Genomic DNA, 27,944 nt, shown 5'->3' with positions numbered 1-27,944 from the left:
CGTCTAAGTAGTGTTGCGGCGCACGCACGCGACGACTCTTGCCAAAGGACGCGAAATGTGCGTAGAGACGCTGTCTGGATGCGCTCGCCTACCCCGTAATGCGCCTGCTGCTGCGACCACCTTCAGCCGCCGCCGACAGGCGGGAAGCAGACACAGCGCGGCGTGCGCGGAAGAAAAGCGTGCGGTGGTGGTGTAATGGTCAGCATAGTTGCCTTCCAAGCAGTTGATCCGGGTTCGATTCCCGGCCACCGCAGCCTGCGTTTTACTTCTGCGTATGAGTACTTTTGCCACGCGTCATTAAATTAATGTTTCTTTCCTCCTCTTACTGGCTGCAGGCCACCCTATATTGTGTGCGTCGATTCCGCTTGAGTCTCGACTTGTCTCGACTTTGCTCGGCTGACGCGAGAGCTGACGCTCTCCAATCGGCCTATATCAGAAGGACAAGCACGCGAAACGACTGAGAGAGGTATGGCGAGGCGGGCACAACATTACTTATGCCTCAAGTAAAGACCTGCTGCCTGTTATCGTGCATTGTGTGATTTTACATGTTCTGTCAGACAAATTCAGTTTTATTACTAGCACATTTCTTTTTTTCTTTGTTGAAAATTTTACAACACGCTCCTTCATTTCACTGTGGCCGCACGGCGCGACTTGGCATACCGAGAGGCAAAACGTGGCGCCAGTGCCCTAGACCGAATAGCGCTGCAGCTCCGAAACCGACGAGAAAAGAGAAATACGAATTGAAACTGTCGGCAGCGCCCTGTGTTCGCAGGCGGTCACCCGCCCAAGCACTGACAACGCCCAGCGTCGCGCAGTAGCGGTGATCGGACGACAAACTGTGTGTTCAGCGTGCTGTGACCTGTGAAGTGTTTTAGCGCGTCCCGACAAGTCGCTTTCGGGTCCCCTATCAGCTCCCACACAATGTGACGATTTCTTTGTCACCATACTTGCCCGGGGAAATCGGCGTTGCCTTTTTGAAGTAGTAAAATCGAAGTGGCCCGTGGGGGGATCGAACCCACGACCTTCGCGTTATTAGCACGACGCTCTAACCAACTGAGCTAACGGGCCTCGGTGCACTCCGTCTTCCAGCGCTTAGACGGAGTGGCTCTGCGTATTTACAGGTAACATTTCTATGGTAGCAGTCCAACAGTGGACCAGGGTCTCTTCTCCCTTTATTCCGCTGCTCGTAGTAATTTCATTGCGTGCCCGTTTCTCTCGACTGTTTTCAGCTCACGTTTATGAACCAGTAGCTATAACGCGAGGAGGACGTGAAACAGCATTTCGCAGGGTCCAAACTTGTCGTGTTTTGTTCCGAAAAAATTACATTCCGGTACCGGGAATCGAACCCGGGCCTCCTGGGTGAAAGCCAGGTATCCTAGCCACTAGACCACACCGGACGCGCACGCTCATTTTTGGGGTTTACACCCCCTCCACTGGCTTTCCGTGTCGCACTTTCCCTGTTTGCGAGCATCTTTTCGCTCTCCCATGCCGAGGCGCGCATGGCAAAAGTCACAGTCCGTTGCTTTTGGCCTCGTTGTTACAGGGGTAGGAGGAAAAGCAAAGCTGTGAGTAGTAATATTTATTTACTTATTTCGCAAGTAAAGACCTGCAGCCTGTCATTATATAGCAGGTCATACACTGTGTGACTTTACATGTTATATCATACGAAATTCAGTTTTATTACTAGTACATTTTTTCTTGAAAATTTCACAAAAGAACTGCAAGTAGTAATAACGGGAAGTAAGCATTTTCACGCTGAGTTGTTGAAGCCTTATGGATAACAAACTACAAGCTGTTTTGCTCCTTCGCAACCCCAGAGCCGTCAATTTAGCTGTGAACGGAAGTAAATTAAATGCCCCGGGTGAGGATCGAACTCACGACCTTAAGATTATGAGACTTACGCGCTGCCTACTGCGCTACCGAGGCACGTGATGGCCAAACCTTCTGGTATCTCGGCAAGTAGCAAATACTAGTGGTAGAGAGTCTGCACTTGCTGGCTCATTTTTTCTGTTACTACACGTGCATTCCCGGCGCTGCAGGCAACTTGCGATGATAGGCCGACGCCAGTATGCACAATAGCACGCAGGAGTCCAAACGAGAAGACGTGCGCGCTGCGTGTTTGGTTGTTTCCACACGGAATCCCGCGGTTCATTCTCGTGGCCCACGCACTTCGAGTGCGAAGGACACGCAGCTCCACTATCGGGGAAAAAACAAAATGATGCATCGGCCGGGAATCGAACCCGGGCCGCCCGCGTGGCAGGCGAGCATTCTACCACTGAACCACCGATGCTCAGCTAGTTTGCAGCTTCCTTGTGCTTTCCGCGGCAGACGTCTGAAGGGAAAGTGGGACTGCCGTCCAGCGCCGTGGCATCCTCTCGAGAGAATGCTACAAACGCTGAATCCTGCGCTGCACTGCTTAAAAATGACGCCCGAACGCGATCGTCTAAGTAGTGTTGCGGCGCACGCACGCGACGACTCTTGCCAAAGGACGCGAAATGTGCGTAGAGACGCTGTCTGGATGCGCTCGCCTACCCCGTAATGCGCCTGCTGCTGCGACCACCTTCAGCCGCCGCCGACAGGCGGGAAGCAGACACAGCGCGGCGTGCGCGGAAGAAAAGCGTGCGGTGGTGGTGTAATGGTCAGCATAGTTGCCTTCCAAGCAGTTGATCCGGGTTCGATTCCCGGCCACCGCAGCCTGCGTTTTACTTCTGCGTATGAGTACTTTTGCCACGCGTCATTAAATTAATGTTTCTTTCCTCCTCTTACTGGCTGCAGGCCACCCTATATTGTGTGCGTCGATTCCGCTTGAGTCTCGACTTGTCTCGACTTTGCTCGGCTGACGCGAGAGCTGACGCTCTCCAATCGGCCTATATCAGAAGGACAAGCACGCGAAACGACTGAGAGAGGTATGGCGAGGCGGGCACAACATTACTTATGCCTCAAGTAAAGACCTGCTGCCTGTTATCGTGCATTGTGTGATTTTACATGTTCTGTCAGACAAATTCAGTTTTATTACTAGCACATTTCTTTTTTTCTTTGTTGAAAATTTTACAACACGCTCCTTCATTTCACTGTGGCCGCACGGCGCGACTTGGCATACCGAGAGGCAAAACGTGGCGCCAGTGCCCTAGACCGAATAGCGCTGCAGCTCCGAAACCGACGAGAAAAGAGAAATACGAATTGAAACTGTCGGCAGCGCCCTGTGTTCGCAGGCGGTCACCCGCCCAAGCACTGACAACGCCCAGCGTCGCGCAGTAGCGGTGATCGGACGACAAACTGTGTGTTCAGCGTGCTGTGACCTGTGAAGTGTTTTAGCGCGTCCCGACAAGTCGCTTTCGGGTCCCCTATCAGCTCCCACACAATGTGACGATTTCTTTGTCACCATACTTGCCCGGGGAAATCGGCGTTGCCTTTTTGAAGTAGTAAAATCGAAGTGGCCCGTGGGGGGATCGAACCCACGACCTTCGCGTTATTAGCACGACGCTCTAACCAACTGAGCTAACGGGCCTCGGTGCACTCCGTCTTCCAGCGCTTAGACGGAGTGGCTCTGCGTATTTACAGGTAACATTTCTATGGTAGCAGTCCAACAGTGGACCAGGGTCTCTTCTCCCTTTATTCCGCTGCTCGTAGTAATTTCATTGCGTGCCCGTTTCTCTCGACTGTTTTCAGCTCACGTTTATGAACCAGTAGCTATAACGCGAGGAGGACGTGAAACAGCATTTCGCAGGGTCCAAACTTGTCGTGTTTTGTTCCGAAAAAATTACATTCCGGTACCGGGAATCGAACCCGGGCCTCCTGGGTGAAAGCCAGGTATCCTAGCCACTAGACCACACCGGACGCGCACGCTTATTTTTGGGGTTTACACCCCCTCCACTGGCTTTCCGTGTCGCACTTTCCCTGTTTGCGAGCATCTTTTCGCTCTCCCATGCCGAGGCGCGCATGGCAAAAGTCACAGTCCGTTGCTTTTGGCCTCGTTGTTACAGGGGTAGGAGGAAAAGCAAAGCTGTGAGTAGTAATATTTATTTACTTATTTCGCAAGTAAAGACCTGCAGCCTGTCATTATATAGCAGGTCATACACTGTGTGACTTTACATGTTATATCATACGAAATTCAGTTTTATTACTAGTACATTTTTTCTTGAAAATTTCACAAAAGAACTGCAAGTAGTAATAACGGGAAGTAAGCATTTTCACGCTGAGTTGTTGAAGCCTTATGGATAACAAACTACAAGCTGTTTTGCTCCTTCGCAACCCCAGAGCCGTCAATTTAGCTGTGAACGGAAGTAAATTAAATGCCCCGGGTGAGGATCGAACTCACGACCTTAAGATTATGAGACTTACGCGCTGCCTACTGCGCTACCGAGGCACGTGATGGCCAAACCTTCTGGTATCTCGGCAAGTAGCAAATACTAGTGGTAGAGAGTCTGCACTTGCTGGCTCATTTTTTCTGTTACTACACGTGCATTCCCGGCGCTGCAGGCAACTTGCGATGATAGGCCGACGCCAGTATGCACAATAGCACGCAGGAGTCCAAACGAGAAGACGTGCGCGCTGCGTGTTTGGTTGTTTCCACACGGAATCCCGCGGTTCATTCTCGTGGCCCACGCACTTCGAGTGCGAAGGACACGCAGCTCCACTATCGGGGAAAAAACAAAATGATGCATCGGCCGGGAATCGAACCCGGGCCGCCCGCGTGGCAGGCGAGCATTCTACCACTGAACCACCGATGCTCAGCTAGTTTGCAGCTTCCTTGTGCTTTCCGCGGCAGACGTCTGAAGGGAAAGTGGGACTGCCGTCCAGCGCCGTGGCATCCTCTCGAGAGAATGCTACAAACGCTGAATCCTGCGCTGCACTGCTTAAAAATGACGCCCGAACGCGATCGTCTAAGTAGTGTTGCGGCGCACGCACGCGACGACTCTTGCCAAAGGACGCGAAATGTGCGTAGAGACGCTGTCTGGATGCGCTCGCCTACCCCGTAATGCGCCTGCTGCTGCGACCACCTTCAGCCGCCGCCGACAGGCGGGAAGCAGACACAGCGCGGCGTGCGCGGAAGAAAAGCGTGCGGTGGTGGTGTAATGGTCAGCATAGTTGCCTTCCAAGCAGTTGATCCGGGTTCGATTCCCGGCCACCGTAGCCTGCGTTTTACTTCTGCGTATGAGTACTTTTGCCACGCGTCATTAAATTAATGTTTCTTTCCTCCTCTTACTGGCTGCAGGCCACCCTATATTGTGTGCGTCGATTCCGCTTGAGTCTCGACTTGTCTCGACTTTGCTCGGCTGACGCGAGAGCTGACGCTCTCCAATCGGCCTATATCAGAAGGACAAGCACGCGAAACGACTGAGAGAGGTATGGCGAGGCGGGCACAACATTACTTATGCCTCAAGTAAAGACCTGCTGCCTGTTATCGTGCATTGTGTGATTTTACATGTTCTGTCAGACAAATTCAGTTTTATTACTAGCACATTTCTTTTTTTCTTTGTTGAAAATTTTACAACACGCTCCTTCATTTCACTGTGGCCGCACGGCGCGACTTGGCATACCGAGAGGCAAAACGTGGCGCCAGTGCCCTAGACCGAATAGCGCTGCAGCTCCGAAACCGACGAGAAAAGAGAAATACGAATTGAAACTGTCGGCAGCGCCCTGTGTTCGCAGGCGGTCACCCGCCCAAGCACTGACAACGCCCAGCGTCGCGCAGTAGCGGTGATCGGACGACAAACTGTGTGTTCAGCGTGCTGTGACCTGTGAAGTGTTTTAGCGCGTCCCGACAAGTCGCTTTCGGGTCCCCTATCAGCTCCCACACAATGTGACGATTTCTTTGTCACCATACTTGCCCGGGGAAATCGGCGTTGCCTTTTTGAAGTAGTAAAATCGAAGTGGCCCGTGGGGGGATCGAACCCACGACCTTCGCGTTATTAGCACGACGCTCTAACCAACTGAGCTAACGGGCCTCGGTGCACTCCGTCTTCCAGCGCTTAGACGGAGTGGCTCTGCGTATTTACAGGTAACATTTCTATGGTAGCAGTCCAACAGTGGACCAGGGTCTCTTCTCCCTTTATTCCGCTGCTCGTAGTAATTTCATTGCGTGCCCGTTTCTCTCGACTGTTTTCAGCTCACGTTTATGAACCAGTAGCTATAACGCGAGGAGGACGTGAAACAGCATTTCGCAGGGTCCAAACTTGTCGTGTTTTGTTCCGAAAAAATTACATTCCGGTACCGGGAATCGAACCCGGGCCTCCTGGGTGAAAGCCAGGTATCCTAGCCACTAGACCACACCGGACGCGCACGCTTATTTTTGGGGTTTACACCCCCTCCACTGGCTTTCCGTGTCGCACTTTCCCTGTTTGCGAGCATCTTTTCGCTCTCCCATGCCGAGGCGCGCATGGCAAAAGTCACAGTCCGTTGCTTTTGGCCTCGTTGTTACAGGGGTAGGAGGAAAAGCAAAGCTGTGAGTAGTAATATTTATTTACTTATTTCGCAAGTAAAGACCTGCAGCCTGTCATTATATAGCAGGTCATACACTGTGTGACTTTACATGTTATATCATACGAAATTCAGTTTTATTACTAGTACATTTTTTCTTGAAAATTTCACAAAAGAACTGCAAGTAGTAATAACGGGAAGTAAGCATTTTCACGCTGAGTTGTTGAAGCCTTATGGATAACAAACTACAAGCTGTTTTGCTCCTTCGCAACCCCAGAGCCGTCAATTTAGCTGTGAACGGAAGTAAATTAAATGCCCCGGGTGAGGATCGAACTCACGACCTTAAGATTATGAGACTTACGCGCTGCCTACTGCGCTACCGAGGCACGTGATGGCCAAACCTTCTGGTATCTCGGCAAGTAGCAAATACTAGTGGTAGAGAGTCTGCACTTGCTGGCTCATTTTTTCTGTTACTACACGTGCATTCCCGGCGCTGCAGGCAACTTGCGATGATAGGCCGACGCCAGTATGCACAATAGCACGCAGGAGTCCAAACGAGAAGACGTGCGCGCTGCGTGTTTGGTTGTTTCCACACGGAATCCCGCGGTTCATTCTCGTGGCCCACGCACTTCGAGTGCGAAGGACACGCAGCTCCACTATCGGGGAAAAAACAAAATGATGCATCGGCCGGGAATCGAACCCGGGCCGCCCGCGTGGCAGGCGAGCATTCTACCACTGAACCACCGATGCTCAGCTAGTTTGCAGCTTCCTTGTGCTTTCCGCGGCAGACGTCTGAAGGGAAAGTGGGACTGCCGTCCAGCGCCGTGGCATCCTCTCGAGAGAATGCTACAAACGCTGAATCCTGCGCTGCACTGCTTAAAAATGACGCCCGAACGCGATCGTCTAAGTAGTGTTGCGGCGCACGCACGCGACGACTCTTGCCAAAGGACGCGAAATGTGCGTAGAGACGCTGTCTGGATGCGCTCGCCTACCCCGTAATGCGCCTGCTGCTGCGACCACCTTCAGCCGCCGCCGACAGGCGGGAAGCAGACACAGCGCGGCGTGCGCGGAAGAAAAGCGTGCGATGGTGGTGTAATGGTCAGCATAGTTGCCTTCCAAGCAGTTGATCCGGGTTCGATTCCCGGCCACCGTAGCCTGCGTTTTACTTCTGCGTATGAGTACTTTTGCCACGCGTCATTAAATTAATGTTTCTTTCCTCCTCTTACTGGCTGCAGGCCACCCTATATTGTGTGCGTCGATTCCGCTTGAGTCTCGACTTGTCTCGACTTTGCTCGGCTGACGCGAGAGCTGACGCTCTCCAATCGGCCTATATCAGAAGGACAAGCACGCGAAACGACTGAGAGAGGTATGGCGAGGCGGGCACAACATTACTTATGCCTCAAGTAAAGACCTGCTGCCTGTTATCGTGCATTGTGTGATTTTACATGTTCTGTCAGACAAATTCAGTTTTATTACTAGCACATTTCTTTTTTTCTTTGTTGAAAATTTTACAACACGCTCCTTCATTTCACTGTGGCCGCACGGCGCGACTTGGCATACCGAGAGGCAAAACGTGGCGCCAGTGCCCTAGACCGAATAGCGCTGCAGCTCCGAAACCGACGAGAAAAGAGAAATACGAATTGAAACTGTCGGCAGCGCCCTGTGTTCGCAGGCGGTCACCCGCCCAAGCACTGACAACGCCCAGCGTCGCGCAGTAGCGGTGATCGGACGACAAACTGTGTGTTCAGCGTGCTGTGACCTGTGAAGTGTTTTAGCGCGTCCCGACAAGTCGCTTTCGGGTCCCCTATCAGCTCCCACACAATGTGACGATTTCTTTGTCACCATACTTGCCCGGGGAAATCGGCGTTGCCTTTTTGAAGTAGTAAAATCGAAGTGGCCCGTGGGGGGATCGAACCCACGACCTTCGCGTTATTAGCACGACGCTCTAACCAACTGAGCTAACGGGCCTCGGTGCACTCCGTCTTCCAGCGCTTAGACGGAGTGGCTCTGCGTATTTACAGGTAACATTTCTATGGTAGCAGTCCAACAGTGGACCAGGGTCTCTTCTCCCTTTATTCCGCTGCTCGTAGTAATTTCATTGCGTGCCCGTTTCTCTCGACTGTTTTCAGCTCACGTTTATGAACCAGTAGCTATAACGCGAGGAGGACGTGAAACAGCATTTCGCAGGGTCCAAACTTGTCGTGTTTTGTTCCGAAAAAATTACATTCCGGTACCGGGAATCGAACCCGGGCCTCCTGGGTGAAAGCCAGGTATCCTAGCCACTAGACCACACCGGACGCGCACGCTTATTTTTGGGGTTTACACCCCCTCCACTGGCTTTCCGTGTCGCACTTTCCCTGTTTGCGAGCATCTTTTCGCTCTCCCATGCCGAGGCGCGCATGGCAAAAGTCACAGTCCGTTGCTTTTGGCCTCGTTGTTACAGGGGTAGGAGGAAAAGCAAAGCTGTGAGTAGTAATATTTATTTACTTATTTCGCAAGTAAAGACCTGCAGCCTGTCATTATATAGCAGGTCATACACTGTGTGACTTTACATGTTATATCATACGAAATTCAGTTTTATTACTAGTACATTTTTTCTTGAAAATTTCACAAAAGAACTGCAAGTAGTAATAACGGGAAGTAAGCATTTTCACGCTGAGTTGTTGAAGCCTTATGGATAACAAACTACAAGCTGTTTTGCTCCTTCGCAACCCCAGAGCCGTCAATTTAGCTGTGAACGGAAGTAAATTAAATGCCCCGGGTGAGGATCGAACTCACGACCTTAAGATTATGAGACTTACGCGCTGCCTACTGCGCTACCGAGGCACGTGATGGCCAAACCTTCTGGTATCTCGGCAAGTAGCAAATACTAGTGGTAGAGAGTCTGCACTTGCTGGCTCATTTTTTCTGTTACTACACGTGCATTCCCGGCGCTGCAGGCAACTTGCGATGATAGGCCGACGCCAGTATGCACAATAGCACGCAGGAGTCCAAACGAGAAGACGTGCGCGCTGCGTGTTTGGTTGTTTCCACACGGAATCCCGCGGTTCATTCTCGTGGCCCACGCACTTCGAGTGCGAAGGACACGCAGCTCCACTATCGGGGAAAAAACAAAATGATGCATCGGCCGGGAATCGAACCCGGGCCGCCCGCGTGGCAGGCGAGCATTCTACCACTGAACCACCGATGCTCAGCTAGTTTGCAGCTTCCTTGTGCTTTCCGCGGCAGACGTCTGAAGGGAAAGTGGGACTGCCGTCCAGCGCCGTGGCATCCTCTCGAGAGAATGCTACAAACGCTGAATCCTGCGCTGCACTGCTTAAAAATGACGCCCGAACGCGATCGTCTAAGTAGTGTTGCGGCGCACGCACGCGACGACTCTTGCCAAAGGACGCGAAATGTGCGTAGAGACGCTGTCTGGATGCGCTCGCCTACCCCGTAATGCGCCTGCTGCTGCGACCACCTTCAGCCGCCGCCGACAGGCGGGAAGCAGACACAGCGCGGCGTGCGCGGAAGAAAAGCGTGCGATGGTGGTGTAATGGTCAGCATAGTTGCCTTCCAAGCAGTTGATCCGGGTTCGATTCCCGGCCACCGTAGCCTGCGTTTTACTTCTGCGTATGAGTACTTTTGCCACGCGTCATTAAATTAATGTTTCTTTCCTCCTCTTACTGGCTGCAGGCCACCCTATATTGTGTGCGTCGATTCCGCTTGAGTCTCGACTTGTCTCGACTTTGCTCGGCTGACGCGAGAGCTGACGCTCTCCAATCGGCCTATATCAGAAGGACAAGCACGCGAAACGACTGAGAGAGGTATGGCGAGGCGGGCACAACATTACTTATGCCTCAAGTAAAGACCTGCTGCCTGTTATCGTGCATTGTGTGATTTTACATGTTCTGTCAGACAAATTCAGTTTTATTACTAGCACATTTCTTTTTTTCTTTGTTGAAAATTTTACAACACGCTCCTTCATTTCACTGTGGCCGCACGGCGCGACTTGGCATACCGAGAGGCAAAACGTGGCGCCAGTGCCCTAGACCGAATAGCGCTGCAGCTCCGAAACCGACGAGAAAAGAGAAATACGAATTGAAACTGTCGGCAGCGCCCTGTGTTCGCAGGCGGTCACCCGCCCAAGCACTGACAACGCCCAGCGTCGCGCAGTAGCGGTGATCGGACGACAAACTGTGTGTTCAGCGTGCTGTGACCTGTGAAGTGTTTTAGCGCGTCCCGACAAGTCGCTTTCGGGTCCCCTATCAGCTCCCACACAATGTGACGATTTCTTTGTCACCATACTTGCCCGGGGAAATCGGCGTTGCCTTTTTGAAGTAGTAAAATCGAAGTGGCCCGTGGGGGGATCGAACCCACGACCTTCGCGTTATTAGCACGACGCTCTAACCAACTGAGCTAACGGGCCTCGGTGCACTCCGTCTTCCAGCGCTTAGACGGAGTGGCTCTGCGTATTTACAGGTAACATTTCTATGGTAGCAGTCCAACAGTGGACCAGGGTCTCTTCTCCCTTTATTCCGCTGCTCGTAGTAATTTCATTGCGTGCCCGTTTCTCTCGACTGTTTTCAGCTCACGTTTATGAACCAGTAGCTATAACGCGAGGAGGACGTGAAACAGCATTTCGCAGGGTCCAAACTTGTCGTGATTTGTTCCGAAAAAATTACATTCCGGTACCGGGAATCGAACCCGGGCCTCCTGGGTGAAAGCCAGGTATCCTAGCCACTAGACCACACCGGACGCGCACGCTTATTTTTGGGGTTTACACCCCCTCCACTGGCTTTCCGTGTCGCACTTTCCCTGTTTGCGAGCATCTTTTCGCTCTCCCATGCCGAGGCGCGCATGGCAAAAGTCACAGTCCGTTGCTTTTGGCCTCGTTGTTACAGGGGTAGGAGGAAAAGCAAAGCTGTGAGTAGTAATATTTATTTACTTATTTCGCAAGTAAAGACCTGCAGCCTGTCATTATATAGCAGGTCATACACTGTGTGACTTTACATGTTATATCATACGAAATTCAGTTTTATTACTAGTACATTTTTTCTTGAAAATTTCACAAAAGAACTGCAAGTAGTAATAACGGGAAGTAAGCATTTTCACGCTGAGTTGTTGAAGCCTTATGGATAACAAACTACAAGCTGTTTTGCTCCTTCGCAACCCCAGAGCCGTCAATTTAGCTGTGAACGGAAGTAAATTAAATGCCCCAGGTGAGGATCGAACTCACGACCTTAAGATTATGAGACTTACGCGCTGCCTACTGCGCTACCGAGGCACGTGATGGCCAAACCTTCTGGTATCTCGGCAAGTAGCAAATACTAGTGGTAGAGAGTCTGCACTTGCTGGCTCATTTTTTCTGTTACTACACGTGCATTCCCGGCGCTGCAGGCAACTTGCGATGATAGGCCGACGCCAGTATGCACAATAGCACGCAGGAGTCCAAACGAGAAGACGTGCGCGCTGCGTGTTTGGTTGTTTCCACACGGAATCCCGCGGTTCATTCTCGTGGCCCACGCACTTCGAGTGCGAAGGACACGCAGCTCCACTATCGGGGAAAAAACAAAATGATGCATCGGCCGGGAATCGAACCCGGGCCGCCCGCGTGGCAGGCGAGCATTCGACCACTGAACCACCGATGCTCAGCTAGTTTGCAGCTTCCTTGTGCTCTCCGCGGCAGACGTCTGAAGGGAAAGTGGGACTGCCGTCCAGCGCCGTGGCATCCTCTCGAGAGAATGCTACAAACGCTGAATCCTGCGCTGCACTGCTTAAAAATGACGCCCGAACGCGATCGTCTAAGTAGTGTTGCGGCGCACGCACGCGACGACTCTTGCCAAAGGACGCGAAATGTGCGTAGAGACGCTGTCTGGATGCGCTCGCCTACCCCGTAATGCGCCTGCTGCTGCGACCACCTTCAGCCGCCGCCGACAGGCGGGAAGCAGACACAGCGCGGCGTGCGCGGAAGAAAAGCGTGCGGTGGTGGTGTAATGGTCAGCATAGTTGCCTTCCAAGCAGTTGATCCGGGTTCGATTCCCGGCCACCGCAGCCTGCGTTTTACTTCTGCGTATGAGTACTTTTGCCACGCGTCATTAAATTAATGTTTCTTTCCTCCTCTTACTGGCTGCAGGCCACCCTATATTGTGTGCGTCGATTCCGCTTGAGTCTCGACTTGTCTCGACTTTGCTCGGCTGACGCGAGAGCTGACGCTCTCCAATCGGCCTATATCAGAAGGACAAGCACGCGAAACGACTGAGAGAGGTATGGCGAGGCGGGCACAACATTACTTATGCCTCAAGTAAAGACCTGCTGCCTGTTATCGTGCATTGTGTGATTTTACATGTTCTGTCAGACAAATTCAGTTTTATTACTAGCACATTTCTTTTTTTCTTTGTTGAAAATTTTACAACACGCTCCTTCATTTCACTGTGGCCGCACGGCGCGACTTGGCATACCGAGAGGCAAAACGTGGCGCCAGTGCCCTAGACCGAATAGCGCTGCAGCTCCGAAACCGACGAGAAAAGAGAAATACGAATTGAAACTGTCGGCAGCGCCCTGTGTTCGCAGGCGGTCACCCGCCCAAGCACTGACAACGCCCAGCGTCGCGCAGTAGCGGTGATCGGACGACAAACTGTGTGTTCAGCGTGCTGTGACCTGTGAAGTGTTTTAGCGCGTCCCGACAAGTCGCTTTCGGGTCCCCTATCAGCTCCCACACAATGTGACGATTTCTTTGTCACCATACTTGCCCGGGGAAATCGGCGTTGCCTTTTTGAAGTAGTAAAATCGAAGTGGCCCGTGGGGGGATCGAACCCACGACCTTCGCGTTATTAGCACGACGCTCTAACCAACTGAGCTAACGGGCCTCGGTGCACTCCGTCTTCCAGCGCTTAGACGGAGTGGCTCTGCGTATTTACAGGTAACATTTCTATGGTAGCAGTCCAACAGTGGACCAGGGTCTCTTCTCCCTTTATTCCGCTGCTCGTAGTAATTTCATTGCGTGCCCGTTTCTCTCGACTGTTTTCAGCTCACGTTTATGAACCAGTAGCCATAACGCGAGGAGGACGTGAAACAGCATTTCGCAGGGTCCAAACTTGTCGTGATTTGTTCCGAAAAAATTACATTCCGGTACCGGGAATCGAACCCGGGCCTCCTGGGTGAAAGCCAGGTATCCTAGCCACTAGACCACACCGGACGCGCACGCTTATTTTTGGGGTTTACACCCCCTCCACTGGCTTTCCGTGTCGCACTTTCCCTGTTTGCGAGCATCTTTTCGCTCTCCCATGCCGAGGCGCGCATGGCAAAAGTCACAGTCCGTTGCTTTTGGCCTCGTTGTTACAGGGGTAGGAGGAAAAGCAAAGCTGTGAGTAGTAATATTTATTTACTTATTTCGCAAGTAAAGACCTGCAGCCTGTCATTATATAGCAGGTCATACACTGTGTGACTTTACATGTTATATCATACGAAATTCAGTTTTATTACTAGTACATTTTTTCTTGAAAATTTCACAAAAGAACTGCAAGTAGTAATAACGGGAAGTAAGCATTTTCACGCTGAGTTGTTGAAGCCTTATGGATAACAAACTACAAGCTGTTTTGCTCCTTCGCAACCCCAGAGCCGTCAATTTAGCTGTGAACGGAAGTAAATTAAATGCCCCAGGTGAGGATCGAACTCACGACCTTAAGATTATGAGACTTACGCGCTGCCTACTGCGCTACCGAGGCACGTGATGGCCAAACCTTCTGGTATCTCGGCAAGTAGCAAATACTAGTGGTAGAGAGTCTGCACTTGCTGGCTCATTTTTTCTGTTACTACACGTGCATTCCCGGCGCTGCAGGCAACTTGCGATGATAGGCCGACGCCAGTATGCACAATAGCACGCAGGAGTCCAAACGAGAAGACGTGCGCGCTGCGTGTTTGGTTGTTTCCACACGGAATCCCGCGGTTCATTCTCGTGGCCCACGCACTTCGAGTGCGAAGGACACGCAGCTCCACTATCGGGGAAAAAACAAAATGATGCATCGGCCCGGAATCGAACCCGGGCCGCCCGCGTGGCAGGCGAGCATTCTACCACTGAACCACCGATGCTCAGCTAGTTTGCAGCTTCCTTGTGCTTTCCGCGGCAGACGTCTGAAGGGAAAGTGGGACTGCCGTCCAGCGCCGTGGCATCCTCTCGAGAGAATGCTACAAACGCTGAATCCTGCGCTGCACTGCTTAAAAATGACGCCCGAACGCGATCGTCTAAGTAGTGTTGCGGCGCACGCACGCGACGACTCTTGCCAAAGGACGCGAAATGTGCGTAGAGACGCTGTCTGGATGCGCTCGCCTACCCCGTAATGCGCCTGCTGCTGCGACCACCTTCAGCCGCCGCCGACAGGCGGGAAGCAGACACAGCGCGGCGTGCGCGGAAGAAAAGCGTGCGGTGGTGGTGTAATGGTCAGCATAGTTGCCGTCCAAGCAGTTGATCCGGGTTCGATTCCCGGCCACCGTAGCCTGCGTTTTACTTCTGCGTATGAGTACTTTTGCCACGCGTCATTAAATTAATGTTTCTTTCCTCCTCTTACTGGCTGCAGGCCACCCTATATTGTGTGCGTCGATTCCGCTTGAGTCTCGACTTGTCTCGACTTTGCTCGGCTGACGCGAGAGCTGACGCTCTCCAATCGGCCTATATCAGAAGGACAAGCACGCGAAACGACTGAGAGAGGTATGGCGAGGCGGGCACAACATTACTTATGCCTCAAGTAAAGACCTGCTGCCTGTTATCGTGCATTGAGTGATTTTACATGTTCTGTCAGACAAATTCAGTTTTATTACTAGCACATTTCTTTTTTTCTTTGTTGAAAATTTTACAACACGCTCCTTCATTTCACTGTGGCCGCACGGCGCGACTTGGCATACCGAGAGGCAAAACGTGGCGCCAGTGCCCTAGACCGAATAGCGCTGCAGCTCCGAAACCGACGAGAAAAGAGAAATACGAATTGAAACTGTCGGCAGCGCCCTGTGTTCGCAGGCGGTCACCCGCCCAAGCACTGACAACGCCCAGCGTCGCGCAGTAGCGGTGATCGGACGACAAACTGTGTGTTCAGCGTGCTGTGACCTGTGAAGTGTTTTAGCGCGTCCCGACAAGTCGCTTTCGGGTCCCCTATCAGCTCCCACACAATGTGACGATTTCTTTGTCACCATACTTGCCCGGGGAAATCGGCGTTGCCTTTTTGAAGTAGTAAAATCGAAGTGGCCCGTGGGGGGATCGAACCCACGACCTTCGCGTTATTAGCACGACGCTCTAACCAACTGAGCTAACGGGCCTCGGTGCACTCCGTCTTCCAGCGCTTAGACGGAGTGGCTCTGCGTATTTACAGGTAACATTTCTATGGTAGCAGTCCAACAGTGGACCAGGGTCTCTTCTCCCTTTATTCCGCTGCTCGTAGTAATTTCATTGCGTGCCCGTTTCTCTCGACTGTTTTCAGCTCACGTTTATGAACCAGTAGCTATAACGCGAGGAGGACGTGAAACAGCATTTCGCAGGGTCCAAACTTGTCGTGATTTGTTCCGAAAAAATTACATTCCGGTACCGGGAATCGAACCCGGGCCTCCTGGGTGAAAGCCAGGTATCCTAGCCACTAGACCACACCGGACGCGCACGCTTATTTTTGGGGTTTACACCCCCTCCACTGGCTTTCCGTGTCGCACTTTCCCTGTTTGCGAACATCTTTTCGCTCTCCCATGCCGAGGCGCGCATGGCAAAAGTCACAGTCCGTTGCTTTTGGCCTCGTTGTTACAGGGGTAGGAGGAAAAGCAAAGCTGTGAGTAGTAATATTTATTTACTTATTTCGCAAGTAAAGACCTGCAGCCTGTCATTATATAGCAGGTCATACACTGTGTGACTTTACATGTTATATCATACGAAATTCAGTTTTATTACTAGTACATTTTTTCTTGAAAATTTCACAAAAGAACTGCAAGTAGTAATAACGGGAAGTAAGCATTTTCACGCTGAGTTGTTGAAGCCTTATGGATAACAAACTACAAGCTGTTTTGCTCCTTCGCAACCCCAGAGCCGTCAATTTAGCTGTGAACGGAAGTAAATTAAATGCCCCAGGTGAGGATCGAACTCACGACCTTAAGATTATGAGACTTACGCGCTGCCTACTGCGCTACCGAGGCACGTGATGGCCAAACCTTCTGGTATCTCGGCAAGTAGCAAATACTAGTGGTAGAGAGTCTGCACTTGCTGGCTCATTTTTTCTGTTACTACACGTGCATTCCCGGCGCTGCAGGCAACTTGCGATGATAGGCCGACGCCAGTATGCACAATAGCACGCAGGAGTCCAAACGAGAAGACGTGCGCGCTGCGTGTTTGGTTGTTTCCACACGGAATCCCGCGGTTCATTCTCGTGGCCCACGCACTTCGAGTGCGAAGGACACGCAGCTCCACTATCGGGGAAAAAACAAAATGATGCATCGGCCGGGAATCGAACCCGGGCCGCCCGCGTGGCAGGCGAGCATTCTACCACTGAACCACCGATGCTCAGCTAGTTTGCAGCTTCCTTGTGCTTTCCGCGGCAGACGTCTGAAGGGAAAGTGGGACTGCCGTCCAGCGCCGTGGCATCCTCTCGAGAGAATGCTACAAACGCTGAATCCTGCGCTGCACTGCTTAAAAATGACGCCCGAACGCGATCGTCTAAGTAGTGTTGCGGCGCACGCACGCGACGACTCTTGCCAAAGGACGCGAAATGTGCGTAGAGACGCTGTCTGGATGCGCTCGCCTACCCCGTAATGCGCCTGCTGCTGCGACCACCTTCAGCCGCCGCCGACAGGCGGGAAGCAGACACAGCGCGGCGTGCGCGGAAGAAAAGCGTGCGGTGGTGGTGTAATGGTCAGCATAGTTGCCTTCCAAGCAGTTGATCCGGGTTCGATTCCCGGCCACCGTAGCCTGCGTTTTACTTCTGCGTATGAGTACTTTTGCCACGCGTCATTAAATTAATGTTTCTTTCCTCCTCTTACTGGCTGCAGGCCACCCTATATTGTGTGCGTCGATTCCGCTTGAGTCTCGACTTGTCTCGACTTTGCTCGGCTGACGCGAGAGCTGACGCTCTCCAATCGGCCTATATCAGAAGGACAAGCACGCGAAACGACTGAGAGAGGTATGGCGAGGCGGGCACAACATTACTTATGCCTCAAGTAAAGACCTGCTGCCTGTTATCGTGCATTGTGTGATTTTACATGTTCTGTCAGACAAATTCAGTTTTATTACTAGCACATTTCTTTTTTTCTTTGTTGAAAATTTTACAACACGCTCCTTCATTTCACTGTGGCCGCACGGCGCGACTTGGCATACCGAGAGGCAAAACGTGGCGCCAGTGCCCTAGACCGAATAGCGCTGCAGCTCCGAAACCGACGAGAAAAGAGAAATACGAATTGAAACTGTCGGCAGCGCCCTGTGTTCGCAGGCGGTCACCCGCCCAAGCACTGACAACGCCCAGCGTCGCGCAGTAGCGGTGATCGGACGACAAACTGTGTGTTCAGCGTGCTGTGACCTGTGAAGTGTTTTAGCGCGTCCCGACAAGTCGCTTTCGGGTCCCCTATCAGCTCCCACACAATGTGACGATTTCTTTGTCACCATACTTGCCCGGGGAAATCGGCGTTGCCTTTTTGAAGTAGTAAAATCGAAGTGGCCCGTGGGGGGATCGAACCCACGACCTTCGCGTTATTAGCACGACGCTCTAACCAACTGAGCTAACGGGCCTCGGTGCACTCCGTCTTCCAGCGCTTAGACGGAGTGGCTCTGCGTATTTACAGGTAACATTTCTATGGTAGCAGTCCAACAGTGGACCAGGGTCTCTTCTCCCTTTATTCCGCTGCTCGTAGTAATTTCATTGCGTGCCCGTTTCTCTCGACTGTTTTCAGCTCACGTTTATGAACCAGTAGCTATAACGCGAGGAGGACGTGAAACAGCATTTCGCAGGGTCCAAACTTGTCGTGATTTGTTCCGAAAAAATTACATTCCGGTACCGGGAATCGAACCCGGGCCTCCTGGGTGAAAGCCAGGTATCCTAGCCACTAGACCACACCGGACGCGCACGCTTATTTTTGGGGTTTACACCCCCTCCACTGGCTTTCCGTGTCGCACTTTCCCTGTTTGCGAGCATCTTTTCGCTCTCCCATGCCGAGGCGCGCATGGCAAAAGTCACAGTCCGTTGCTTTTGGCCTCGTTGTTACAGGGGTAGGAGGAAAAGCAAAGCTGTGAGTAGTAATATTTATTTACTTATTTCGCAAGTAAAGACCTGCAGCCTGTCATTATATAGCAGGTCATACACTGTGTGACTTTACATGTTATATCATACGAAATTCAGTTTTATTACTAGTACATTTTTTCTTGAAAATTTCACAAAAGAACTGCAAGTAGTAATAACGGGAAGTAAGCATTTTCACGCTGAGTTGTTGAAGCCTTATGGATAACAAACTACAAGCTGTTTTGCTCCTTCGCAACCCCAGAGCCGTCAATTTAGCTGTGAACGGAAGTAAATTAAATGCCCCAGGTGAGGATCGAACTCACGACCTTAAGATTATGAGACTTACGCGCTGCCTACTGCGCTACCGAGGCACGTGATGGCCAAACCTTCTGGTATCTCGGCAAGTAGCAAATACTAGTGGTAGAGAGTCTGCACTTGCTGGCTCATTTTTTCTGTTACTACACGTGCATTCCCGGCGCTGCAGGCAACTTGCGATGATAGGCCGACGCCAGTATGCACAATAGCACGCAGGAGTCCAAACGAGAAGACGTGCGCGCTGCGTGTTTGGTTGTTTCCACACGGAATCCCGCGGTTCATTCTCGTGGCCCACGCACTTCGAGTGCGAAGGACACGCAGCTCCACTATCGGGGAAAAAACAAAATGATGCATCGGCCGGGAATCGAACCCGGGCCGCCCGCGTGGCAGGCGAGCATTCTACCACTGAACCACCGATGCTCAGCTAGTTTGCAGCTTCCTTGTGCTTTCCGCGGCAGACGTCTGAAGGGAAAGTGGGACTGCCGTCCAGCGCCGTGGCATCCTCTCGAGAGAATGCTACAAACGCTGAATCCTGCGCTGCACTGCTTAAAAATGACGCCCGAACGCGATCGTCTAAGTAGTGTTGCGGCGCACGCACGCGACGACTCTTGCCAAAGGACGCGAAATGTGCGTAGAGACGCTGTCTGGATGCGCTCGCCTACCCCGTAATGCGCCTGCTGCTGCGACCACCTTCAGCCGCCGCCGACAGGCGGGAAGCAGACACAGCGCGGCGTGCGCGGAAGAAAAGCGTGCGGTGGTGGTGTAATGGTCAGCATAGTTGCCTTCCAAGCAGTTGATCCGGGTTCGATTCCCGGCCACCGTAGCCTGCGTTTTACTTCTGCGTATGAGTACTTTTGCCACGCGTCATTAAATTAATGTTTCTTTCCTCCTCTTACTGGCTGCAGGCCACCCTATATTGTGTGCGTCGATTCCGCTTGAGTCTCGACTTGTCTCGACTTTGCTCGGCTGACGCGAGAGCTGACGCTCTCCAATCGGCCTATATCAGAAGGACAAGCACGCGAAACGACTGAGAGAGGTATGGCGAGGCGGGCACAACATTACTTATGCCTCAAGTAAAGACCTGCTGCCTGTTATCGTGCATTGTGTGATTTTACATGTTCTGTCAGACAAATTCAGTTTTATTACTAGCACATTTCTTTTTTTCTTTGTTGAAAATTTTACAACACGCTCCTTCATTTCACTGTGGCCGCACGGCGCGACTTGGCATACCGAGAGGCAAAACGTGGCGCCAGTGCCCTAGACCGAATAGCGCTGCAGCTCCGAAACCGACGAGAAAAGAGAAATACGAATTGAAACTGTCGGCAGCGCCCTGTGTTCGCAGGCGGTCACCCGCCCAAGCACTGACAACGCCCAGCGTCGCGCAGTAGCGGTGATCGGACGACAAACTGTGTGTTCAGCGTGCTGTGACCTGTGAAGTGTTTTAGCGCGTCCCGACAAGTCGCTTTCGGGTCCCCTATCAGCTCCCACACAATGTGACGATTTCTTTGTCACCATACTTGCCCGGGGAAATCGGCGTTGCCTTTTTGAAGTAGTAAAATCGAAGTGGCCCGTGGGGGGATCGAACCCACGACCTTCGCGTTATTAGCACGACGCTCTAACCAACTGAGCTAACGGGCCTCGGTGCACTCCGTCTTCCAGCGCTTAGACGGAGTGGCTCTGCGTATTTACAGGTAACATTTCTATGGTAGCAGTCCAACAGTGGACCAGGGTCTCTTCTCCCTTTATTCCGCTGCTCGTAGTAATTTCATTGCGTGCCCGTTTCTCTCGACTGTTTTCAGCTCACGTTTATGAACCAGTAGCTATAACGCGAGGAGGACGTGAAACAGCATTTCGCAGGGTCCAAACTTGTCGTGATTTGTTCCGAAAAAATTACATTCCGGTACCGGGAATCGAACCCGGGCCTCCTGGGTGAAAGCCAGGTATCCTAGCCACTAGACCACACCGGACGCGCACGCTTATTTTTGGGGTTTACACCCCCTCCACTGGCTTTCCGTGTCGCACTTTCCCTGTTTGCGAGCATCTTTTCGCTCTCCCATGCCGAGGCGCGCATGGCAAAAGTCACAGTCCGTTGCTTTTGGCCTCGTTGTTACAGGGGTAGGAGGAAAAGCAAAGCTGTGAGTAGTAATATTTATTTACTTATTTCGCAAGTAAAGACCTGCAGCCTGTCATTATATAGCAGGTCATACACTGTGTGACTTTACATGTTATATCATACGAAATTCAGTTTTATTACTAGTACATTTTTTCTTGAAAATTTCACAAAAGAACTGCAAGTAGTAATAACGGGAAGTAAGCATTTTCACGCTGAGTTGTTGAAGCCTTATGGATAACAAACTACAAGCTGTTTTGCTCCTTCGCAACCCCAGAGCCGTCAATTTAGCTGTGAACGGAAGTAAATTAAATGCCCCAGGTGAGGATCGAACTCACGACCTTAAGATTATGAGACTTACGCGCTGCCTACTGCGCTACCGAGGCACGTGATGGCCAAACCTTCTGGTATCTCGGCAAGTAGCAAATACTAGTGGTAGAGAGTCTGCACTTGCTGGCTCATTTTTTCTGTTACTACACGTGCATTCCCGGCGCTGCAGGCAACTTGCGATGATAGGCCGACGCCAGTATGCACAATAGCACGCAGGAGTCCAAACGAGAAGACGTGCGCGCTGCGTGTTTGGTTGTTTCCACACGGAATCCCGCGGTTCATTCTCGTGGCCCACGCACTTCGAGTGCGAAGGACACGCAGCTCCACTATCGGGGAAAAAACAAAATGATGCATCGGCCGGGAATCGAACCCGGGCCGCCCGCGTGGCAGGCGAGCATTCTACCACTGAACCACCGATGCTCAGCTAGTTTGCAGCTTCCTTGTGCTTTCCGCGGCAGACGTCTGAAGGGAAAGTGGGACTGCCGTCCAGCGCCGTGGCATCCTCTCGAGAGAATGCTACAAACGCTGAATCCTGCGCTGCACTGCTTAAAAATGACGCCCGAACGCGATCGTCTAAGTAGTGTTGCGGCGCACGCACGCGACGACTCTTGCCAAAGGACGCGAAATGTGCGTAGAGACGCTGTCTGGATGCGCTCGCCTACCCCGTAATGCGCCTGCTGCTGCGACCACCTTCAGCCGCCGCCGACAGGCGGGAAGCAGACACAGCGCGGCGTGCGCGGAAGAAAAGCGTGCGGTGGTGGTGTAATGGTCAGCATAGTTGCCTTCCAAGCAGTTGATCCGGGTTCGATTCCCGGCCACCGTAGCCTGCGTTTTACTTCTGCGTATGAGTACTTTTGCCACGCGTCATTAAATTAATGTTTCTTTCCTCCTCTTACTGGCTGCAGGCCACCCTATATTGTGTGCGTCGATTCCGCTTGAGTCTCGACTTGTCTCGACTTTGCTCGGCTGACGCGAGAGCTGACGCTCTCCAATCGGCCTATATCAGAAGGACAAGCACGCGAAACGACTGAGAGAGGTATGGCGAGGCGGGCACAACATTACTTATGCCTCAAGTAAAGACCTGCTGCCTGTTATCGTGCATTGTGTGATTTTACATGTTCTGTCAGACAAATTCAGTTTTATTACTAGCACATTTCTTTTTTTCTTTGTTGAAAATTTTACAACACGCTCCTTCATTTCACTGTGGCCGCACGGCGCGACTTGGCATACCGAGAGGCAAAACGTGGCGCCAGTGCCCTAGACCGAATAGCGCTGCAGCTCCGAAACCGACGAGAAAAGAGAAATACGAATTGAAACTGTCGGCAGCGCCCTGTGTTCGCAGGCGGTCACCCGCCCAAGCACTGACAACGCCCAGCGTCGCGCAGTAGCGGTGATCGGACGACAAACTGTGTGTTCAGCGTGCTGTGACCTGTGAAGTGTTTTAGCGCGTCCCGACAAGTCGCTTTCGGGTCCCCTATCAGCTCCCACACAATGTGACGATTTCTTTGTCACCATACTTGCCCGGGGAAATCGGCGTTGCCTTTTTGAAGTAGTAAAATCGAAGTGGCCCGTGGGGGGATCGAACCCACGACCTTCGCGTTATTAGCACGACGCTCTAACCAACTGAGCTAACGGGCCTCGGTGCACTCCGTCTTCCAGCGCTTAGACGGAGTGGCTCTGCGTATTTACAGGTAACATTTCTATGGTAGCAGTCCAACAGTGGACCAGGGTCTCTTCTCCCTTTATTCCGCTGCTCGTAGTAATTTCATTGCGTGCCCGTTTCTCTCGACTGTTTTCAGCTCACGTTTATGAACCAGTAGCCATAACGCGAGGAGGACGTGAAACAGCATTTCGCAGGGTCCAAACTTGTCGTGATTTGTTCCGAAAAAATTACATTCCGGTACCGGGAATCGAACCCGGGCCTCCTGGGTGAAAGCCAGGTATCCTAGCCACTAGACCACACCGGACGCGCACGCTTATTTTTGGGGTTTACACCCCCTCCACTGGCTTTCCGTGTCGCACTTTCCCTGTTTGCGAGCATCTTTTCGCTCTCCCATGCCGAGGCGCGCATGGCAAAAGTCACAGTCCGTTGCTTTTGGCCTCGTTGTTACAGGGGTAGGAGGAAAAGCAAAGCTGTGAGTAGTAATATTTATTTACTTATTTCGCAAGTAAAGACCTGCAGCCTGTCATTATATAGCAGGTCATACACTGTGTGACTTTACATGTTATATCATACGAAATTCAGTTTTATTACTAGTACATTTTTTCTTGAAAATTTCACAAAAGAACTGCAAGTAGTAATAACGGGAAGTAAGCATTTTCACGCTGAGTTGTTGAAGCCTTATGGATAACAAACTACAAGCTGTTTTGCTCCTTCGCAACCCCAGAGCCGTCAATTTAGCTGTGAACGGAAGTAAATTAAATGCCCCAGGTGAGGATCGAACTCACGACCTTAAGATTATGAGACTTACGCGCTGCCTACTGCGCTACCGAGGCACGTGATGGCCAAACCTTCTGGTATCTCGGCAAGTAGCAAATACTAGTGGTAGAGAGTCTGCACTTGCTGGCTCATTTTTTCTGTTACTACACGTGCATTCCCGGCGCTGCAGGCAACTTGCGATGATAGGCCGACGCCAGTATGCACAATAGCACGCAGGAGTCCAAACGAGAAGACGTGCGCGCTGCGTGTTTGGTTGTTTCCACACGGAATCCCGCGGTTCATTCTCGTGGCCCACGCACTTCGAGTGCGAAGGACACGCAGCTCCACTATCGGGGAAAAAACAAAATGATGCATCGGCCGGGAATCGAACCCGGGCCGCCCGCGTGGCAGGCGAGCATTCTACCACTGAACCACCGATGCTCAGCTAGTTTGCAGCTTCCTTGTGCTTTCCGCGGCAGACGTCTGAAGGGAAAGTGGGACTGCCGTCCAGCGCCGTGGCATCCTCTCGAGAGAATGCTACAAACGCTGAATCCTGCGCTGCACTGCTTAAAAATGACGCCCGAACGCGATCGTCTAAGTAGTGTTGCGGCGCACGCACGCGACGACTCTTGCCAAAGGACGCGAAATGTGCGTAGAGACGCTGTCTGGATGCGCTCGCCTACCCCGTAATGCGCCTGCTGCTGCGACCACCTTCAGCCGCCGCCGACAGGCGGGAAGCAGACACAGCGCGGCGTGCGCGGAAGAAAAGCGTGCGGTGGTGGTGTAATGGTCAGCATAGTTGCCTTCCAAGCAGTTGATCCGGGTTCGATTCCCGGCCACCGTAGCCTGCGTTTTACTTCTGCGTATGAGTACTTTTGCCACGCGTCATTAAATTAATGTTTCTTTCCTCCTCTTACTGGCTGCAGGCCACCCTATATTGTGTGCGTCGATTCCGCTTGAGTCTCGACTTGTCTCGACTTTGCTCGGCTGACGCGAGAGCTGACGCTCTCCAATCGGCCTATATCAGAAGGACAAGCACGCGAAACGACTGAGAGAGGTATGGCGAGGCGGGCACAACATTACTTATGCCTCAAGTAAAGACCTGCTGCCTGTTATCGTGCATTGTGTGATTTTACATGTTCTGTCAGACAAATTCAGTTTTATTACTAGCACATTTCTTTTTTTCTTTGTTGAAAATTTTACAACACGCTCCTTCATTTCACTGTGGCCGCACGGCGCGACTTGGCATACCGAGAGGCAAAACGTGGCGCCAGTGCCCTAGACCGAATAGCGCTGCAGCTCCGAAACCGACGAGAAAAGAGAAATACGAATTGAAACTGTCGGCAGCGCCCTGTGTTCGCAGGCGGTCACCCGCCCAAGCACTGACAACGCCCAGCGTCGCGCAGTAGCGGTGATCGGACGACAAACTGTGTGTTCAGCGTGCTGTGACCTGTGAAGTGTTTTAGCGCGTCCCGACAAGTCGCTTTCGGGTCCCCTATCAGCTCCCACACAATGTGACGATTTCTTTGTCACCATACTTGCCCGGGGAAATCGGCGTTGCCTTTTTGAAGTAGTAAAATCGAAGTGGCCCGTGGGGGGATCGAACCCACGACCTTCGCGTTATTAGCACGACGCTCTAACCAACTGAGCTAACGGGCCTCGGTGCACTCCGTCTTCCAGCGCTTAGACGGAGTGGCTCTGCGTATTTACAGGTAACATTTCTATGGTAGCAGTCCAACAGTGGACCAGGGTCTCTTCTCCCTTTATTCCGCTGCTCGTAGTAATTTCATTGCGTGCCCGTTTCTCTCGACTGTTTTCAGCTCACGTTTATGAACCAGTAGCTATAACGCGAGGAGGACGTGAAACAGCATTTCGCAGGGTCCAAACTTGTCGTGATTTGTTCCGAAAAAATTACATTCCGGTACCGGGAATCGAACCCGGGCCTCCTGGGTGAAAGCCAGGTATCCTAGCCACTAGACCACACCGGACGCGCACGCTTATTTTTGGGGTTTACACCCCCTCCACTGGCTTTCCGTGTCGCACTTTCCCTGTTTGCGAGCATCTTTTCGCTCTCCCATGCCGAGGCGCGCATGGCAAAAGTCACAGTCCGTTGCTTTTGGCCTCGTTGTTACAGGGGTAGGAGGAAAAGCAAAGCTGTGAGTAGTAATATTTATTTACTTATTTCGCAAGTAAAGACCTGCAGCCTGTCATTATATAGCAGGTCATACACTGTGTGACTTTACATGTTATATCATACGAAATTCAGTTTTATTACTAGTACATTTTTTCTTGAAAATTTCACAAAAGAACTGCAAGTAGTAATAACGGGAAGTAAGCATTTTCACGCTGAGTTGTTGAAGCCTTATGGATAACAAACTACAAGCTGTTTTGCTCCTTCGCAACCCCAGAGCCGTCAATTTAGCTGTGAACGGAAGTAAATTAAATGCCCCAGGTGAGGATCGAACTCACGACCTTAAGATTATGAGACTTACGCGCTGCCTACTGCGCTACCGAGGCACGTGATGGCCAAACCTTCTGGTATCTCGGCAAGTAGCAAATACTAGTGGTAGAGAGTCTGCACTTGCTGGCTCATTTTTTCTGTTACTACACGTGCATTCCCGGCGCTGCAGGCAACTTGCGATGATAGGCCGACGCCAGTATGCACAATAGCACGCAGGAGTCCAAACGAGAAGACGTGCGCGCTGCGTGTTTGGTTGTTTCCACACGGAATCCCGCGGTTCATTCTCGTGGCCCACGCACTTCGAGTGCGAAGGACACGCAGCTCCACTATCGGGGAAAAAACAAAATGATGCATCGGCCGGGAATCGAACCCGGGCCGCCCGCGTGGCAGGCGAGCATTCTACCACTGAACCACCGATGCTCAGCTAGTTTGCAGCTTCCTTGTGCTTTCCGCGGCAGACGTCTGAAGGGAAAGTGGGACTGCCGTCCAGCGCCGTGGCATCCTCTCGAGAGAATGCTACAAACGCTGAATCCTGCGCTGCACTGCTTAAAAATGACGCCCGAACGCGATCGTCTAAGTAGTGTTGCGGCGCACGCACGCGACGACTCTTGCCAAAGGACGCGAAATGTGCGTAGAGACGCTGTCTGGATGCGCTCGCCTACCCCGTAATGCGCCTGCTGCTGCGACCACCTTCAGCCGCCGCCGACAGGCGGGAAGCAGACACAGCGCGGCGTGCGCGGAAGAAAAGCGTGCGGTGGTGGTGTAATGGTCAGCATAGTTGCCTTCCAAGCAGTTGATCCGGGTTCGATTCCCGGCCACCGTAGCCTGCGTTTTACTTCTGCGTATGAGTACTTTTGCCACGCGTCATTAAATTAATGTTTCTTTCCTCCTCTTACTGGCTGCAGGCCACCCTATATTGTGTGCGTCGATTCCGCTTGAGTCTCGACTTGTCTCGACTTTGCTCGGCTGACGCGAGAGCTGACGCTCTCCAATCGGCCTATATCAGAAGGACAAGCACGCGAAACGACTGAGAGAGGTATGGCGAGGCGGGCACAACATTACTTATGCCTCAAGTAAAGACCTGCTGCCTGTTATCGTGCATTGTGTGATTTTACATGTTCTGTCAGACAAATTCAGTTTTATTACTAGCACATTTCTTTTTTTCTTTGTTGAAAATTTTACAACACGCTCCTTCATTTCACTGTGGCCGCACGGCGCGACTTGGCATACCGAGAGGCAAAACGTGGCGCCAGTGCCCTAGACCGAATAGCGCTGCAGCTCCGAAACCGACGAGAAAAGAGAAATACGAATTGAAACTGTCGGCAGCGCCCTGTGTTCGCAGGCGGTCACCCGCCCAAGCACTGACAACGCCCAGCGTCGCGCAGTAGCGGTGATCGGACGACAAACTGTGTGTTCAGCGTGCTGTGACCTGTGAAGTGTTTTAGCGCGTCCCGACAAGTCGCTTTCGGGTCCCCTATCAGCTCCCACACAATGTGACGATTTCTTTGTCACCATACTTGCCCGGGGAAATCGGCGTTGCCTTTTTGAAGTAGTAAAATCGAAGTGGCCCGTGGGGGGATCGAACCCACGACCTTCGCGTTATTAGCACGACGCTCTAACCAACTGAGCTAACGGGCCTCGGTGCACTCCGTCTTCCAGCGCTTAGACGGAGTG

General features: G+C 52.0%; 57 non-coding genes across 57 annotated transcripts; 12 read left to right on the top strand and 45 right to left on the bottom strand.

Moving 5' to 3' along the window:
* Positions 1–181: 181 nt before the first annotated feature.
* Trnag-ucc (transfer RNA glycine (anticodon UCC)) lies at positions 182–253 on the top strand. Its single transcript has one exon. It is a non-coding gene; the product is annotated as a tRNA-Gly (tRNA).
* A 741-nt stretch (positions 254–994) lies between these two features.
* Trnai-aau (transfer RNA isoleucine (anticodon AAU)) lies at positions 995–1,068 on the bottom strand. The gene has a single exon. It is a non-coding gene; the product is annotated as a tRNA-Ile (tRNA).
* A 257-nt stretch (positions 1,069–1,325) lies between these two features.
* Positions 1,326–1,397, bottom strand: Trnae-uuc (transfer RNA glutamic acid (anticodon UUC)). The gene has a single exon. It is a non-coding gene; the product is annotated as a tRNA-Glu (tRNA).
* Positions 1,398–1,853: 456 nt separating this feature from the next.
* Trnam-cau (transfer RNA methionine (anticodon CAU)) lies at positions 1,854–1,926 on the bottom strand. The gene has a single exon. It is a non-coding gene; the product is annotated as a tRNA-Met (tRNA).
* Positions 1,927–2,219: 293 nt separating this feature from the next.
* Positions 2,220–2,290, bottom strand: Trnag-gcc (transfer RNA glycine (anticodon GCC)). Its single transcript has one exon. It is a non-coding gene; the product is annotated as a tRNA-Gly (tRNA).
* A 331-nt stretch (positions 2,291–2,621) lies between these two features.
* Trnag-ucc (transfer RNA glycine (anticodon UCC)) lies at positions 2,622–2,693 on the top strand. Its single transcript has one exon. It is a non-coding gene; the product is annotated as a tRNA-Gly (tRNA).
* A 741-nt stretch (positions 2,694–3,434) lies between these two features.
* On the bottom strand, positions 3,435–3,508 carry Trnai-aau (transfer RNA isoleucine (anticodon AAU)). Its single transcript has one exon. It is a non-coding gene; the product is annotated as a tRNA-Ile (tRNA).
* Positions 3,509–3,765: 257 nt separating this feature from the next.
* On the bottom strand, positions 3,766–3,837 carry Trnae-uuc (transfer RNA glutamic acid (anticodon UUC)). Its single transcript has one exon. It is a non-coding gene; the product is annotated as a tRNA-Glu (tRNA).
* Positions 3,838–4,293: 456 nt separating this feature from the next.
* On the bottom strand, positions 4,294–4,366 carry Trnam-cau (transfer RNA methionine (anticodon CAU)). The gene has a single exon. It is a non-coding gene; the product is annotated as a tRNA-Met (tRNA).
* A 293-nt stretch (positions 4,367–4,659) lies between these two features.
* Positions 4,660–4,730, bottom strand: Trnag-gcc (transfer RNA glycine (anticodon GCC)). Its single transcript has one exon. It is a non-coding gene; the product is annotated as a tRNA-Gly (tRNA).
* Positions 4,731–5,061: 331 nt separating this feature from the next.
* Trnag-ucc (transfer RNA glycine (anticodon UCC)) lies at positions 5,062–5,133 on the top strand. Its single transcript has one exon. It is a non-coding gene; the product is annotated as a tRNA-Gly (tRNA).
* Positions 5,134–5,874: 741 nt separating this feature from the next.
* Positions 5,875–5,948, bottom strand: Trnai-aau (transfer RNA isoleucine (anticodon AAU)). The gene has a single exon. It is a non-coding gene; the product is annotated as a tRNA-Ile (tRNA).
* A 257-nt stretch (positions 5,949–6,205) lies between these two features.
* Trnae-uuc (transfer RNA glutamic acid (anticodon UUC)) lies at positions 6,206–6,277 on the bottom strand. Its single transcript has one exon. It is a non-coding gene; the product is annotated as a tRNA-Glu (tRNA).
* A 456-nt stretch (positions 6,278–6,733) lies between these two features.
* On the bottom strand, positions 6,734–6,806 carry Trnam-cau (transfer RNA methionine (anticodon CAU)). Its single transcript has one exon. It is a non-coding gene; the product is annotated as a tRNA-Met (tRNA).
* A 293-nt stretch (positions 6,807–7,099) lies between these two features.
* Positions 7,100–7,170, bottom strand: Trnag-gcc (transfer RNA glycine (anticodon GCC)). The gene has a single exon. It is a non-coding gene; the product is annotated as a tRNA-Gly (tRNA).
* A 331-nt stretch (positions 7,171–7,501) lies between these two features.
* Trnag-ucc (transfer RNA glycine (anticodon UCC)) lies at positions 7,502–7,573 on the top strand. The gene has a single exon. It is a non-coding gene; the product is annotated as a tRNA-Gly (tRNA).
* A 741-nt stretch (positions 7,574–8,314) lies between these two features.
* Positions 8,315–8,388, bottom strand: Trnai-aau (transfer RNA isoleucine (anticodon AAU)). The gene has a single exon. It is a non-coding gene; the product is annotated as a tRNA-Ile (tRNA).
* A 257-nt stretch (positions 8,389–8,645) lies between these two features.
* Positions 8,646–8,717, bottom strand: Trnae-uuc (transfer RNA glutamic acid (anticodon UUC)). Its single transcript has one exon. It is a non-coding gene; the product is annotated as a tRNA-Glu (tRNA).
* Positions 8,718–9,173: 456 nt separating this feature from the next.
* On the bottom strand, positions 9,174–9,246 carry Trnam-cau (transfer RNA methionine (anticodon CAU)). Its single transcript has one exon. It is a non-coding gene; the product is annotated as a tRNA-Met (tRNA).
* A 293-nt stretch (positions 9,247–9,539) lies between these two features.
* Trnag-gcc (transfer RNA glycine (anticodon GCC)) lies at positions 9,540–9,610 on the bottom strand. The gene has a single exon. It is a non-coding gene; the product is annotated as a tRNA-Gly (tRNA).
* Positions 9,611–9,941: 331 nt separating this feature from the next.
* Positions 9,942–10,013, top strand: Trnag-ucc (transfer RNA glycine (anticodon UCC)). Its single transcript has one exon. It is a non-coding gene; the product is annotated as a tRNA-Gly (tRNA).
* Positions 10,014–10,754: 741 nt separating this feature from the next.
* On the bottom strand, positions 10,755–10,828 carry Trnai-aau (transfer RNA isoleucine (anticodon AAU)). Its single transcript has one exon. It is a non-coding gene; the product is annotated as a tRNA-Ile (tRNA).
* Positions 10,829–11,085: 257 nt separating this feature from the next.
* On the bottom strand, positions 11,086–11,157 carry Trnae-uuc (transfer RNA glutamic acid (anticodon UUC)). Its single transcript has one exon. It is a non-coding gene; the product is annotated as a tRNA-Glu (tRNA).
* A 456-nt stretch (positions 11,158–11,613) lies between these two features.
* On the bottom strand, positions 11,614–11,686 carry Trnam-cau (transfer RNA methionine (anticodon CAU)). Its single transcript has one exon. It is a non-coding gene; the product is annotated as a tRNA-Met (tRNA).
* A 293-nt stretch (positions 11,687–11,979) lies between these two features.
* Trnag-gcc (transfer RNA glycine (anticodon GCC)) lies at positions 11,980–12,050 on the bottom strand. Its single transcript has one exon. It is a non-coding gene; the product is annotated as a tRNA-Gly (tRNA).
* A 331-nt stretch (positions 12,051–12,381) lies between these two features.
* Positions 12,382–12,453, top strand: Trnag-ucc (transfer RNA glycine (anticodon UCC)). The gene has a single exon. It is a non-coding gene; the product is annotated as a tRNA-Gly (tRNA).
* A 741-nt stretch (positions 12,454–13,194) lies between these two features.
* Trnai-aau (transfer RNA isoleucine (anticodon AAU)) lies at positions 13,195–13,268 on the bottom strand. Its single transcript has one exon. It is a non-coding gene; the product is annotated as a tRNA-Ile (tRNA).
* A 257-nt stretch (positions 13,269–13,525) lies between these two features.
* On the bottom strand, positions 13,526–13,597 carry Trnae-uuc (transfer RNA glutamic acid (anticodon UUC)). The gene has a single exon. It is a non-coding gene; the product is annotated as a tRNA-Glu (tRNA).
* A 456-nt stretch (positions 13,598–14,053) lies between these two features.
* Positions 14,054–14,126, bottom strand: Trnam-cau (transfer RNA methionine (anticodon CAU)). The gene has a single exon. It is a non-coding gene; the product is annotated as a tRNA-Met (tRNA).
* A 293-nt stretch (positions 14,127–14,419) lies between these two features.
* On the bottom strand, positions 14,420–14,490 carry Trnag-gcc (transfer RNA glycine (anticodon GCC)). Its single transcript has one exon. It is a non-coding gene; the product is annotated as a tRNA-Gly (tRNA).
* Positions 14,491–14,821: 331 nt separating this feature from the next.
* Positions 14,822–14,893, top strand: Trnag-ucc (transfer RNA glycine (anticodon UCC)). Its single transcript has one exon. It is a non-coding gene; the product is annotated as a tRNA-Gly (tRNA).
* Positions 14,894–15,634: 741 nt separating this feature from the next.
* On the bottom strand, positions 15,635–15,708 carry Trnai-aau (transfer RNA isoleucine (anticodon AAU)). The gene has a single exon. It is a non-coding gene; the product is annotated as a tRNA-Ile (tRNA).
* A 257-nt stretch (positions 15,709–15,965) lies between these two features.
* Trnae-uuc (transfer RNA glutamic acid (anticodon UUC)) lies at positions 15,966–16,037 on the bottom strand. Its single transcript has one exon. It is a non-coding gene; the product is annotated as a tRNA-Glu (tRNA).
* Positions 16,038–16,493: 456 nt separating this feature from the next.
* Positions 16,494–16,566, bottom strand: Trnam-cau (transfer RNA methionine (anticodon CAU)). The gene has a single exon. It is a non-coding gene; the product is annotated as a tRNA-Met (tRNA).
* Positions 16,567–16,859: 293 nt separating this feature from the next.
* On the bottom strand, positions 16,860–16,930 carry Trnag-gcc (transfer RNA glycine (anticodon GCC)). The gene has a single exon. It is a non-coding gene; the product is annotated as a tRNA-Gly (tRNA).
* A 331-nt stretch (positions 16,931–17,261) lies between these two features.
* Positions 17,262–17,333, top strand: Trnag-ucc (transfer RNA glycine (anticodon UCC)). Its single transcript has one exon. It is a non-coding gene; the product is annotated as a tRNA-Gly (tRNA).
* A 741-nt stretch (positions 17,334–18,074) lies between these two features.
* On the bottom strand, positions 18,075–18,148 carry Trnai-aau (transfer RNA isoleucine (anticodon AAU)). Its single transcript has one exon. It is a non-coding gene; the product is annotated as a tRNA-Ile (tRNA).
* A 257-nt stretch (positions 18,149–18,405) lies between these two features.
* Positions 18,406–18,477, bottom strand: Trnae-uuc (transfer RNA glutamic acid (anticodon UUC)). Its single transcript has one exon. It is a non-coding gene; the product is annotated as a tRNA-Glu (tRNA).
* A 456-nt stretch (positions 18,478–18,933) lies between these two features.
* Positions 18,934–19,006, bottom strand: Trnam-cau (transfer RNA methionine (anticodon CAU)). The gene has a single exon. It is a non-coding gene; the product is annotated as a tRNA-Met (tRNA).
* A 293-nt stretch (positions 19,007–19,299) lies between these two features.
* Positions 19,300–19,370, bottom strand: Trnag-gcc (transfer RNA glycine (anticodon GCC)). The gene has a single exon. It is a non-coding gene; the product is annotated as a tRNA-Gly (tRNA).
* Positions 19,371–19,701: 331 nt separating this feature from the next.
* Positions 19,702–19,773, top strand: Trnag-ucc (transfer RNA glycine (anticodon UCC)). The gene has a single exon. It is a non-coding gene; the product is annotated as a tRNA-Gly (tRNA).
* A 741-nt stretch (positions 19,774–20,514) lies between these two features.
* Trnai-aau (transfer RNA isoleucine (anticodon AAU)) lies at positions 20,515–20,588 on the bottom strand. Its single transcript has one exon. It is a non-coding gene; the product is annotated as a tRNA-Ile (tRNA).
* Positions 20,589–20,845: 257 nt separating this feature from the next.
* Positions 20,846–20,917, bottom strand: Trnae-uuc (transfer RNA glutamic acid (anticodon UUC)). Its single transcript has one exon. It is a non-coding gene; the product is annotated as a tRNA-Glu (tRNA).
* Positions 20,918–21,373: 456 nt separating this feature from the next.
* Trnam-cau (transfer RNA methionine (anticodon CAU)) lies at positions 21,374–21,446 on the bottom strand. The gene has a single exon. It is a non-coding gene; the product is annotated as a tRNA-Met (tRNA).
* Positions 21,447–21,739: 293 nt separating this feature from the next.
* Positions 21,740–21,810, bottom strand: Trnag-gcc (transfer RNA glycine (anticodon GCC)). The gene has a single exon. It is a non-coding gene; the product is annotated as a tRNA-Gly (tRNA).
* Positions 21,811–22,141: 331 nt separating this feature from the next.
* On the top strand, positions 22,142–22,213 carry Trnag-ucc (transfer RNA glycine (anticodon UCC)). The gene has a single exon. It is a non-coding gene; the product is annotated as a tRNA-Gly (tRNA).
* A 741-nt stretch (positions 22,214–22,954) lies between these two features.
* Trnai-aau (transfer RNA isoleucine (anticodon AAU)) lies at positions 22,955–23,028 on the bottom strand. Its single transcript has one exon. It is a non-coding gene; the product is annotated as a tRNA-Ile (tRNA).
* A 257-nt stretch (positions 23,029–23,285) lies between these two features.
* Positions 23,286–23,357, bottom strand: Trnae-uuc (transfer RNA glutamic acid (anticodon UUC)). The gene has a single exon. It is a non-coding gene; the product is annotated as a tRNA-Glu (tRNA).
* Positions 23,358–23,813: 456 nt separating this feature from the next.
* Positions 23,814–23,886, bottom strand: Trnam-cau (transfer RNA methionine (anticodon CAU)). The gene has a single exon. It is a non-coding gene; the product is annotated as a tRNA-Met (tRNA).
* Positions 23,887–24,179: 293 nt separating this feature from the next.
* Positions 24,180–24,250, bottom strand: Trnag-gcc (transfer RNA glycine (anticodon GCC)). The gene has a single exon. It is a non-coding gene; the product is annotated as a tRNA-Gly (tRNA).
* A 331-nt stretch (positions 24,251–24,581) lies between these two features.
* Positions 24,582–24,653, top strand: Trnag-ucc (transfer RNA glycine (anticodon UCC)). The gene has a single exon. It is a non-coding gene; the product is annotated as a tRNA-Gly (tRNA).
* Positions 24,654–25,394: 741 nt separating this feature from the next.
* Trnai-aau (transfer RNA isoleucine (anticodon AAU)) lies at positions 25,395–25,468 on the bottom strand. The gene has a single exon. It is a non-coding gene; the product is annotated as a tRNA-Ile (tRNA).
* Positions 25,469–25,725: 257 nt separating this feature from the next.
* On the bottom strand, positions 25,726–25,797 carry Trnae-uuc (transfer RNA glutamic acid (anticodon UUC)). The gene has a single exon. It is a non-coding gene; the product is annotated as a tRNA-Glu (tRNA).
* Positions 25,798–26,253: 456 nt separating this feature from the next.
* Positions 26,254–26,326, bottom strand: Trnam-cau (transfer RNA methionine (anticodon CAU)). The gene has a single exon. It is a non-coding gene; the product is annotated as a tRNA-Met (tRNA).
* Positions 26,327–26,619: 293 nt separating this feature from the next.
* Positions 26,620–26,690, bottom strand: Trnag-gcc (transfer RNA glycine (anticodon GCC)). Its single transcript has one exon. It is a non-coding gene; the product is annotated as a tRNA-Gly (tRNA).
* Positions 26,691–27,021: 331 nt separating this feature from the next.
* Positions 27,022–27,093, top strand: Trnag-ucc (transfer RNA glycine (anticodon UCC)). The gene has a single exon. It is a non-coding gene; the product is annotated as a tRNA-Gly (tRNA).
* A 741-nt stretch (positions 27,094–27,834) lies between these two features.
* Trnai-aau (transfer RNA isoleucine (anticodon AAU)) lies at positions 27,835–27,908 on the bottom strand. The gene has a single exon. It is a non-coding gene; the product is annotated as a tRNA-Ile (tRNA).
* Positions 27,909–27,944: the final 36 nt, after the last annotated feature.

The sequence above is a fragment of the Schistocerca gregaria genome, unplaced genomic scaffold (genome assembly GCF_023897955.1).
Source record: "Schistocerca gregaria isolate iqSchGreg1 unplaced genomic scaffold, iqSchGreg1.2 ptg000912l, whole genome shotgun sequence".
NCBI lineage: Eukaryota > Metazoa > Arthropoda > Insecta > Orthoptera > Acrididae > Schistocerca > Schistocerca gregaria.
The sequence above is the reverse complement of the archived record's forward strand: the minus strand, read 5'-3'. Positions and strand labels throughout refer to the sequence as shown.